Genomic DNA, 11,531 nt, shown 5'->3' with positions numbered 1-11,531 from the left:
AAACCCTCCTCCTCCTCCCCACTCTTTGCTCTTCCGTTCATCCCTTTACTGGCATGGCACTGTCTATTCAGCTCTTTCATTTTCCCACTATCAGCCAGTAACTCCATCCAGGTTTGCTCCCGTGATGCCAACAACACAATTCCTATGGCTTAGTCTCTTGTCAAGCACTTTCTCTCCAGGGTATTTTATTTTGCTTGTTGTCAGCAGCTTTCTCCGGAGAAACTAAATCCTTCCTTCCCTCCCCCTTCTCCCCTGTCCTTCTGTTAAATAATCTGTCTGCACAGGCAAGCCAGAAACAGCTCTCGTGGAAAAATGGGCTGAAAGCCCAAACGTTGCCTGATCACTGACTTGGAGTAGCAAATCCAGAGAAATGGTTTTACCAGCTCAGCTCTGCTGGGGCTTCAGCTCGCCCCCGAGGACCGAGGCACATCCCTGACACTTCATCACAGAAGGAGCTGGAATTGTTCCCCAGCTTGCCTGATCCCAGTGCTTGCTGGTGTTGGGTCTGTGGCTGCCTCCCAGTTAGCTAGCAGAGCTAGCTCAAGGAGGCTGTTTCACAGTCTTGCTTCAAGCTTGTTTAAACAGAGATACTTGGGTGAAAATTAGTCCAAATGAACTAACAGCATGAATTGTAAAGTGGATTACTTAAACTACACTGGCCTGTAGCACGGCTGCTCTTACTCAGAATAAAAGTGGCCTTAATATGTTTACTTCAAAGCTAAATTAAATAAAGCCTGCTTCTAATTCTGGATAAATGTGTCCACACAGGGGTTTAATCTAGTTTACCTATGAGCTTTTTATTCAGATTAACTGCCTTGATCATCCATATGTCAACAAGTCTCTGCAGAGCGGGATATTCCAGGGAATATGGAGTTTTGGTCTGTGAATCCCTGATCATCAGTGTGTGTGTCTACATTTCCCTGTCTGACCTTGTGGTTTGTGACAAGCTTGTTGCTATCCGTGGCAGGAATGAAAGCAGTTGTGTCGAGGACTCCTTAAGACCTGGCAGAGACCCATATCTGTGCTCTCCTGTTTTGTTATTTCTGCCCAAGACCTTGCAGTGGTTGGATAAGCACCAATTTCCTTGTCTGGAAAAGCTGGACAATGGAAAGAAAATAAATCCAATTTGTGTAAGTATAGGGAAAACAGAAGGCTGCTAGTGTATTAGTGTCACTTTTGTATTAATAAGTCTCTGATAAATCCCCATTTTTTTTTCTCTAGTCTAAAAATACTCCTCCAACTTGGCAGCGTGTTGCAGTTGTGATAATGAAAGTGGTGGCATGTGCATGTCAGAGCTCCTGCCCTTTCCTCCTTGGACTGGCAGCAGCTCTGCAGTTGTCTTAGGAAAGGCTAGAGGGCATAAATATATATTTTGAGATGTAAGAAAGCTAGTCGTGACTTCTACTTTCTGAAAGGCCACAGCCTGGAAATTATCTCGATTTCAGTGGAACCGAGTGAATTATGGAAATGTCACGTCCCTGAGCCAGTGAGATCGGTAGAATACAAAAGCAAAACAAGAATGGCATTAAACTTGAAAAGAAAAAGCTAATTTTGAACTGAGCAAAGTAATACATCTATCTATTTATTTATTTATTAATCCCAAAGTCTGTGGAACCCACTGCTAGAAGTAACTTTGGAGCATAAGATGGCACTTTGCAGGTGTGCCCTTGGGAATATGTGGTATGGCAAGTGTAGAGTCTCACATCTGGGTAAGAACAACCCCATGTACCAGTATAAGTTGGGGACTGAACTGCTGGGGAACAGCACAGGGGAAAGGGACCTGGGGGTCCTGGTGGACAGCAGGATGACCATGAGCCAGCAATGTGCCCTTGTGGCCAAGCAGGCCAGTGGCATCCTGGGGTGTATTAGAAGGGGTGTGGTTAATAGGTCTAAAGAGGTGGTTCTCCCCCTCTACTCTGCCCTGGTGAGGCTACATCTGGAATATTGTGTCCAGTTCTGGGCCCCTCAGGTCAAGAAGGACAAGGAACTGCTGGAGAGCGGCCAGTGCAGGGCCACAAAGATGATGAAGGCAGTGGAGCATCTCCCTTCTGAGGAAAGGCTGAGGGAGCTGGGTCTCTTTAGCTTGGAGAAGAGGAGACTGAGGGGGGACCTCATTAATGTTTATAAATATGTAAAGGGTGACTGCCATGAGGATGGAGCCAGGCTCTTCTCACTGGCATCCAATGAAAGGACAAGGGGAAATGGATCTAAGCTGGAACACAGGAGGTTCTGCTTAAACATGAGGAAGAACTTCTTCCCACTAAGGGTAACAGAACACTGGAACAGGCTGCCCAGAGAGGTTGTGGAGTCTCCTTCTATGGAGACGTTCAAAACCCACCAGGATGTGTTCTTGTGTGATCTGATCTAGGTGGTCCTGCTCTGGCAGGGGGATTGGACTAGATGATCCTTTGAGGTCCCTTCCAATCCCTGACATTCTGTGATTCTGTGATGACAGTGCCTTAGCTGAGAGGAGGCCCTGTTATTGGTGATGTGTCTTTATGTTGTGAGGAGTTCTAATCTAAACTGATGCTAAAAGGAGAAACGGTGGCACAAGCTTGACTAAGTACCTGCCTCTTGATCAGCTGATACTGGAGAAGATCATCTTTGTCCTGTCTCGTGGAGAGTCCCGTGCTTAAACAGTGTTTTTTGGGGGTAGCTCTGAAAGCTGAGAGCCCAGTTTGACCAGGGAATGGCTTCTGTGGTTATGTGTGTTTGGGAAAGTGCATCTTGTAATGGAGCTCTTAGCTGCCAGCTCTAACAGGTGGGGAGAAGAATCTGGTCTGTATTTAGGTGTCTGTGAGTGGTGATCACTTCCTTACCGTGTGTGTCTTGTGTCAAACGTGCACCATGGAGGACACAAGAAGTTTTATACTCGTGTAGCAGGCTGGACCAGAGGGTCCTGCCCTGTTGTGGGACCCTGTGGAGGGACCTTAATCTTTGAACGTCCTCGTGTATGTGGATTTTGAGTAAAAGCCCATGTGCTGCAGAAAAGCAATCCACTTGTATTTGTGGAAAAGGAGAAAAACAGACATGGCAGATGTTCTGTGGGATACAGTGGCAAGGATCTGCGAAGGGGTCTATGGTGATATCCAACCAGTCTCAAGTCCTAAGCTTTCATTTGCTGAATTTGGGCTTTGAGCTGTAGCAGTCCTTGCTTAAGTCCTCCATATGGTGGTTGTCACATTTCCACCTGTCCAAGAGCTGGCTCCTGGGGCCAAGGCTTAGTTACTGAGGCAACTGGGGCTGGCAGGGACTGTAGTCATCCTGTGGACAGCATTGTCTGCTGGGAGAAGTGCCAGTGGAGCAAGGGGAGGCTGAGATTCTGCCTGGAGTGACAGATTCACTGTTGTGTTGAGTATTTGTCAGCCTCAAACTCTACCAAGATAAATGCACGAAGCTCTGTCCTGTCCCTGTGAGATGCTTGAACTGTTATTGTTTAGTTGGGGCAGCAAAGCTGACCAGCTGTGGTGCCAAGCAGGAAGGCTGGGTGGACTGGTGTGAGCATCCTGCAGTTCTCCTGCTCCCTCATCCTCTCCTAGCTTGGAGGCTGTTTTGAAGAAGTTAGACTATTCTATTTTTTGCACAGCTGCTGCCTGTATGATGGTCAGACTATCTGATGCCAACAGTTGAGTTACTCTTAGGCCCTCAGCAGTCCCCTAGTAGGAAAGGGGGGGGGGTAGAAAAGTGATCCAGTTAACATACCTTGTCCTAGAAGCAAGCCGCAGCTCATCCACTCAGTGGCCTTAAAGGCAGTGTAGAATTAACTTGGCAGACAGCTGAAAGATTTACTGCTGCTTAGAGAATCCTTGGAAGAAATGTCCTTTTCTTGCAGTTTTTCCTTGAAGTTTCAGTAGCAGACTGATAATTCACTGCGTGTGCGGTGCACAGTGCACTTATTTCATCCTAACTCACTTTCAGAAGGCTGTTTGTGACTCACAGTGAGACAGTCAGGCTCAGCAGAAGAAGAAAAGTCACATCAGAGGTCATGGCAGGGGTCTTGGTGAGATTTGATGTGGCCAGAGCAGTTGGGACAAAGGAAACTTAAAAGGTTTTTTTTTAAGATAATGACAGCTATTTCCTTGCACAGTCTCTCTTAGTCCCTTCCACAAGGACACCGAGTTGCCTTACACTGTGTGTATCCTGGGAAATATCCATAATGGATTGCCCTTTGCAGAAAACATTCACCCCTGACTTTGTCCATGAAAGAACAAAGCAGAAAATGTAGTTGAGCCAGCAAGTCACTAATAGCTTGGTCTTTGAGGGTAGAGCAGGACTCCAGAGTTGTTTTCCAGCATGGTTGCTGGCTGGTTGGTGGCCCTGGGCCAAATAACTCTTGTTAAGAGCTCCCCGAAGCTTTGGTGCTCAGTAATTTGACTTTTTGCCCCTTGTTTCAGGCCATCCATAGGTCCACCATCTATCAGGTGGTTTCCAGGCACCTAACAGAAGTTCGTTTGTGGAAGGGAAGAGTGTTGCCTCATCTGTTGATGATGGTTCAGAGACAACACTCGAATGATTGCTTAAATGGAAAAATGTTTTGTGTACATGGGAGACAACTCACAGCTGTCATGAGGAGCCTGTTGGCTGTTCAACAAGCTCCTGCAGGGTCCCTGTCACTGGTAGGCTTTTGTTATCTCTGTCTTGCAGTTGGCAAAGCTGGGGTGCAAGCAGGTAGAGTGATGGGCTGAAGTAGCTCAGCAGCTGCTTTGAAATGTGGTTTGGTTTTTTTCCTTATAAAACTTGTGTCATTCTATTGGAGAATGCCAGAAGAAACAAGCCTGTATATTACAAAAAGGCAACGTTTTGATTTGAAATGGAAAATTGGGCAGTTTCAGGGGAGGCTTTTCTGTCTCATCTCTCCAATGCCTTGCTTTCAGCTTTTCCTCTTCCCCTGTTCTTTAGGAGAAAAAAAAAAAGCAGGACTTTATATTAACAATTTTTGCAGCAAAGCTTAAGTTGGGAAATGTTCCGCAGAATTTGAATGAGTAGGGAGAAAAAGAACCTCTTCAAACTTAATTGCTTTGACACTTCTATTCCTCAAGTGCTGATACAATTGTAGAGTGTCAAAGCCTGTCTTGGGGATGCTTCAGCACACGTGTCCTGGGTGCACACCAAAGCAAACCTCCAAAACAAGAAAGGCTGGGCATTTCAGGTCTCCATCCTATTCTTCTGCCTTCTAAACCAAGAAATAAGTCTGCTTCATATTTCCAGCTAGCAATTAGAAGCTCAGCTTCTCAAAATTGATTAGCTGCTTAATTACCTGAAGATACTGCCTTGGTTGTTCGTGCCAGCTGAGCTAAGCTCGCGTTTGGCCCCCTGAGTCAGGTTTTGCTGAGTGCTGAGGAACTTCTGAAGGGGTCTGTGGGTTTGACCCATTTCACATTAGTGTGCAAGAATAAATCATCACACTGCTTCGAAGCCAGGAATATAAAATCAGTTCCTCATGGCATAGTATCCCAGGGGATGTGGATGTCTTGGGTAGTAGCTGTGGAGTCTCGTTGTGTCCAGCTTGCCATTTGGTCCCCACAAAAAGCTTGGCCTTCTTTTTTTTATCTGTATAATGAGGGTGGTACCTGCTTCCCAAGAAGCCCTGGTTAAAGAGAAACTGGAGTGTTTTTGAAATCCAATGCTTTAGTGAATGGCATATTTGAAGCCATGTTCTTGTCAGAAGTGGGGCATTTATATGAAGGAACTGCTGGACCAGTTTCATGGTGCTGGACCTCTCCTGTTAAAAAACAATCAATGCTGTGAGCATGGTTTGCTGTTTGAGAATAATTAGCCTGTGGTAAGGTATGTCTTGATGAGGAAAGTCACAATACCCTGCTGTCACTGATAGCTCTCCCAGAGGGAGCTTGGATCATCTCTAGAGGGAAGTGCCCATCTCAAGGATGCATGAGTGCTGGAGGACTCCTGCCAGCTGCAGGCAGGCACCCACTGTGTGAATCTGCTGGGTTGGGCTGGGATAGAGTTAACTTTCTTCACAGTAGCCAGTATGTGGCTGTGGTTTGAATTCCTGCTGAAAACTGTTGACAATAGAGATGTTTTTGTTATGGCTGAGCAGTGCCAACACACAGTTAAGGCCTTTTCTGCTTCTCACCCCACCAGTGAGTAGGCTGGGGGGGCACAAGAAGTTGGGAGGGGACCCAGCTGGGACAGCTGACCCCAACTGACCAAATGGGATATTCCAGACCATATGATGTCATGCTCAGCATATAAAACTGGGGAAGAAGGAGAAAGGGGGAGATGTTGGGAGTCATGGCATTTGCCTGCCCAAGTTACTGCTGTGTTTGCTGGAGCCCTGCTTTCCTGGAGATAGCTGAGCACCTGCCTGCCCATGGGACATAGTGAATGAATTCCTTGTTTGGCTTCACTTGTGTGCATGGTTTTTGCCTATTAAACTGTCTTTCTCTCAACCCACAAGTTTTCTCACTCTTCTGACTCTCTCCCCTATCCCACCGGCGTGGAGCTGAGTTGCTGGTTGGGGTTAGACCTCGGCAGAAGCCCTGGTGCAGCCGGTGAGACTTGGCAGGGCTGCTCCAGCTGTGCCAGGCAACTGTCCAGCTTGCCCAGAGGCACGTACTGAGGTTAAAGCCCTGGGCTGGTGCTCTCTTGGCACGAAGGCTTCACCTGCACTTGACTTTTCTCCAACTATATGTATGAAAATACATACAGCTTGGGTCTGACCTTTTTGAAATGTGCAGGCCTCCATCCCAGCCTCTGGATGGGAGCGATCTGCCATACACCCATAAAACCACAATATCTGTAGGGAAAAAGAGAATGCAATCCTAATTCCTTGTTTTCTTTCTGCCCCTTCGTGATGGGGCTTTAAATCAGCCTCTGACAGAGCTTCTTTCCCAGTGGTGGTGTTGTGGGTAGATGTAAATCAACAGAACTTCCTTCTAATTTGGCCAGTTCAGGTTTTAAGCTGCTCAGTGTCTGGTCTGAACTGCAAAAAGGCGTGCCTGCTCCCTTCTTTCCCTTACCACTGCTCCATTATTCATCCTCCAGGAGATGAGATGAAAGCAAGCCGGAACAAGGACACTCAGGCTGCTGTGTTTGGGGGTGGGAGCAGAGCCATGCTGGGTGGTGGAAAAATGCTAATGTGTGCGCAGCAGCCGAGAGCAGAGGTTGCATCTGTAATACAAACTCCCAAAAAAGCGTAGTCCTGAGGTTACAAAGTGACTTAAAAGGTAGGAATTGCCAGAAAAGAGATTTCTGGTGAATCTCAATTCGTACCTGTGTGTATATGTGTTATGATGGTCTTTAACTGTGCAGCCTCATTGTCCTTTTCCAAAGCCACCAACCTGTCTCACTCGGTGTGCAGAACGGATCATGTCCACTTGCTCAGCCTTTATTAAATCATTTTTCTTCTGTGATGTCTTGTCTGGCCTTGTATTACTTCAAATCCCACTCTGGAAAAAGATTATTAATGATTAACTTAAAGCCGTGTACGCTTCTAATGGCATCGATAGCTCTTGTCTCCATACGCTTCACAAACAGTAAATAACCCCTCTGGCTCTTGAGACAAGGCATCTCCCTGTTTTGCTGGTGGCCTCTCTGTCCCTCAAAACCTCAAGTGAAAAATCCCTCAGTTAAGTTGTGTTGCAGCTGTTGTGTGATGTCCCAGGGATGTGTTCAAGTGCACAGCCTCAGCCCTTCAGCTATTGGAAACGTGGCTCCTGAACCCTGGCTAGCAATTCCAAGTGCTCAGCGGTTCTGCAGAGCAGACCACACCACAAAGTCTTCTGTCAGGCACCCAGAAAATGCATCTGAACAAACGTCTGAGTAGTGTCTTTCTGCCTGTTGCTCAAAGTAGTGGTGGTTTGAGGCTGTGCCCAGTTCTTCTGGAAGCTGGCTTGGCAGCTGGGAGACCTCTGCTCGCTGCCGAGTGGAGATGCTGACCACTGTGCTCATCCTGAAGCTTAAAACAATCCCTGAAGTGGAAGGAGAAGTTTGTGGATTGGGGGTTTTAGTGAAGGGTTTTGGTTTTGCTTTTGAAGTTGTGACGCTAATGGAAGAAAATATTTTCCACTTCTAAAAAACTGTCCTCCTTGAACATTGTTTTCTTTTCCGAAAGAGTCTTTCACTTGAGGAAACATGAGAGTTCAGACCAGCTTTTTTCTCTTGCTCCGTTGCAGAAATTGGTGACTGCTCTGTAGCACGTTCCTGTGCCTTCTGTACGCTACAGCGCTGCTCAGCAGGTGTCAGCTGGGAAGTCGTTGCATTATGTGTTATTACCAACAAACTTCCACTTTCTCTGTATTGGTGAAACATTACTGGCCAGCACAGTGCTGTGTTCATGTGTTTGCTGGGAGGTGTTGGTGTATTTTCCTTCATAGAATGGTTTGGGTTGGAAGAGACTTTAAAGATGTGTTAGTTCCAACCCCCCTGCCATGGGCAGGGACACCCTCCACTACACCAGGTTGCCCAAAGCCTCATCCAACCTGGCCTTGGACACTTCCAGGGATGGGGCAGCTGCAACTTTTCTGGGCAACCTGGTCCAGTGCCTCTCTACCCTTGTTGTCAAAAAACTTTTCTCTTTTGACAAGGGTGTGTAGTGACAGGACACGGGGCAATGGCTTGAAACTGAAAGAGGGGAGATTTAAATTAGATCTAAGGAAGAAATTTTTTACAATAAGAGTGGTGAGACACTGGCACAGGTTGCCCAGAGAAGTTGTGGCTGCCCCATTGCTGGAAGTGTTCAAGGCCAGGTTGGATGAGGCTTTGAGCAACCTGGTGTAGTGGAGGGTGTCCCTGCCTGTGGCAGGGGGGTTGGAACTGGATGATCTTGGAGGTCCCTTCCAACCCAAACAGTTCTATGATTCTATATCTAATTGAAATCTCCCCTCTTTCAGTTTAAAGCCATTGCCCCTTGTCCTGTCACTGCATGCTGTTGTCCAAAGCCTCTCTCCAGCTCTCCTGCAGGCCCCTTTAGGTACATGTGCAGCCATCTCTTCTCAACATCACTGTCTCTTGCAATAGATGATGAGAGAGATCATGCTCCAGTTCCCATCCTTTTGGGGCTAGATAAGGAGAGCAAGGCTTGCAGAGCTTGAATGGGATTCAGAGGAAAGAAACTAAAGGTGTGGGGAAAAAAAAAAAAAATCCTTTAAGCAAGATGATTAAGATACTCTTCAAAAAAGCAACTAGAGGAAAACTGAAGGAAAAAAAAAAATGCTAATAAAGTAAATGACACTTGTGAAAGGCAAGCATTGATGGAAGGCAGAGGGCAAAGCAGATGTCTTCCCATCCTCAGAAGCAAGCCCTGGTCTGTGTGTGTTTCTGCTGGCTGCCTGCCTGTCTGAAAACCTGGCCTTGTCTGGCACTTTTTTTTTGTGATTTTTGTGTTTGAATTTATAACTTCAAGTGCAGCAGAATGAGGTTCTCCTAGAATATTGCTGTTGATGTGATTGTCTGCCCCAGAGGGCGAGGGGTGATTTGGAGGAGGGGAGAATTGTTTTTTACTTCCATGTCCATGGTGGGCTTGTTGCATTACCCTTCTCACTGCACTTTGTTCGTCTGAGTTTCTGCTTTACTGCTGCATTTCTGTGCAAAGTTTGCTTTTAGTTCTGTTTGACACTTGTGAGGCAGGAGTGGTTTCTCCCTGGATGTATCCTGAGTGCATCTCCCTGGGATTTTCTGGGTAGTTCAGGGGTGGAGAGGAAACGGGGCTGCTGTATCCTGCTGAGGTACAGAGCATGGATAGAAGCCATGGAACCATTGCAGCTGCCCCCTCCGTTGGGATGGCACAGATCACCCACACGTCCTCCCTGGGAATGTGCCAGGTGACTTGTTCTCATTGAAGGTTTCCACATCTCTGGTCTTCAAACGTTTGTGCAGTTTGAATAATGCATCAAGCTCCAGCACTTGCTGGAGTCAAATATTTTTCTCTAGCATCTTAGATCATTAAAAAATGGATGAATGCATTTTTCACTTGGAAACCTTCCCCTTGCCCTTTGTGCTTTGTTTCCCCTTTCTAGCATGTCACACTTTGCACAGGCCTTGCATCTTTCTCCAACATACAATTGCCACGAGGGTTAACTGCCCTTTTGTACAAGGATCTCTCTTTCCTGTTGTCTTTGATATTTAGGAGGGTGACTTTTCTTTGTCCAGAAAGGCAGCTGCCTCCTTGACTATATCTGTCCACAATTAATAAATCCAGTCAAGCTGTGGAGCTGGTGGTGTAATAGGGAGTGTGTTGGGTCTGCTACAATGGGGGTGTTTGCATATGTGGGGCCCTGGCAGCTGGGAAAAGGTCTTCTCCTCATTTGCAAGCGTAGGTGGCCTCTCCCCTGCTCTGGGACCTGCAGGTAGGTGCAGAACAGAAGGGAGGGAACTGGGATGTGGTGCTTTGTACCTGTCTGAGAGAAATGCTGGGGGGTTACATGGTAAAGCAGGAGTCTCTTGTGTGAACCTGGTGCTTGATGGGCTTCTCTTGTCCCACGCTGGGCAGAACTAGTGTCCCATTGTTGTGCAATGACCTCCTTGAACTTGGAGCTGAAGCTGCAGTGTTGCTGGCTTCGACTTGATAACTCTGAGCACTTGCAGGGAGGGAAATACCCAGTGAGAGATGTAAAGACAGGACAGACTGGATGCCAGCTCTGTGAAGAGTCGGGAGAAGGCCTGTGTTGGGCAGAGAGACCTTCCCAGGAAGGTGATAAGGCAGATAACTGTAAGCCAGCCTGTCTTGGCTGCTGACTTGAACCATAAAGTGCAGACATCATGTCTGAAGCCAAGGGTGTCTGTCCAGGGGCTGATGATTTACTTCAGCCCACTGGTGGGGTAAGGAGTGATCAGGGGTTCTGAACTTGAAAGATCAAGGTGCTCATGGCAGATTTGAGGCAACTTTAATTTCACTTCCCCTTCTTGCTACAGGACAGCCCGTTCCCTGTTTAGTGGATGCTTTCTGCAGGTAGCATCTTCCCTTTGGGCTCTGTAGCCCGTGGAATTAACGGCTTGAGAGATGGGGTGGGGTGTAGATGGCTGTACTATAGGACAAAGCAGTTGCAGCTGCCTGTCTGCAGAGCTGCAGTGATACCATGTGTGCTCAGCAGTGATGCTGGATGGAGCCAGCAACTCCCTGTGTTTAAGCAGGCAGTGAGAGATCCCTGGTAAGGTTTCTGCAGGACACCCCAGAACTGTTTGTTTGATTCCTGTTCCTCCCTGACTGCTGTTGAGATCCAGTGGCACCTCGACCACTAACTGTTGGGCAATGCACATCCTTAAGTGTCTCGGCGTGCCAAAGGCAGGGATCTGAAGTGTGAAAAGCTTGTGCTACACATACTGCACTTAGGCTGAAAGGTTTTGGCAGGACAGCAGACAGATAAACTGCAGCTGGGTGGCAAGATGGGGCTGGCTGATAGCAGGGAAAGCTGAATTGTTTGGGCTTGTGAGACTTCAAGAGATAAAGTTATAACTTGGAAGAAGAGCTGTGTTGCAGGCTGGAGAACCTGGTTTTAAGTGGTATCCTTTGGTGCCAACCGTACCCTGAACTGACCTGAGGGCTTCATCCCACTGTGTGTGTGCACCCAACT

This window comes from Tauraco erythrolophus, chromosome 26 (assembly GCF_009769465.1).
Source record: "Tauraco erythrolophus isolate bTauEry1 chromosome 26, bTauEry1.pri, whole genome shotgun sequence".
Taxonomy (NCBI): Eukaryota; Metazoa; Chordata; class Aves; order Musophagiformes; family Musophagidae; genus Tauraco; species Tauraco erythrolophus.
Note: the sequence above shows the minus strand (reverse complement) of the source record.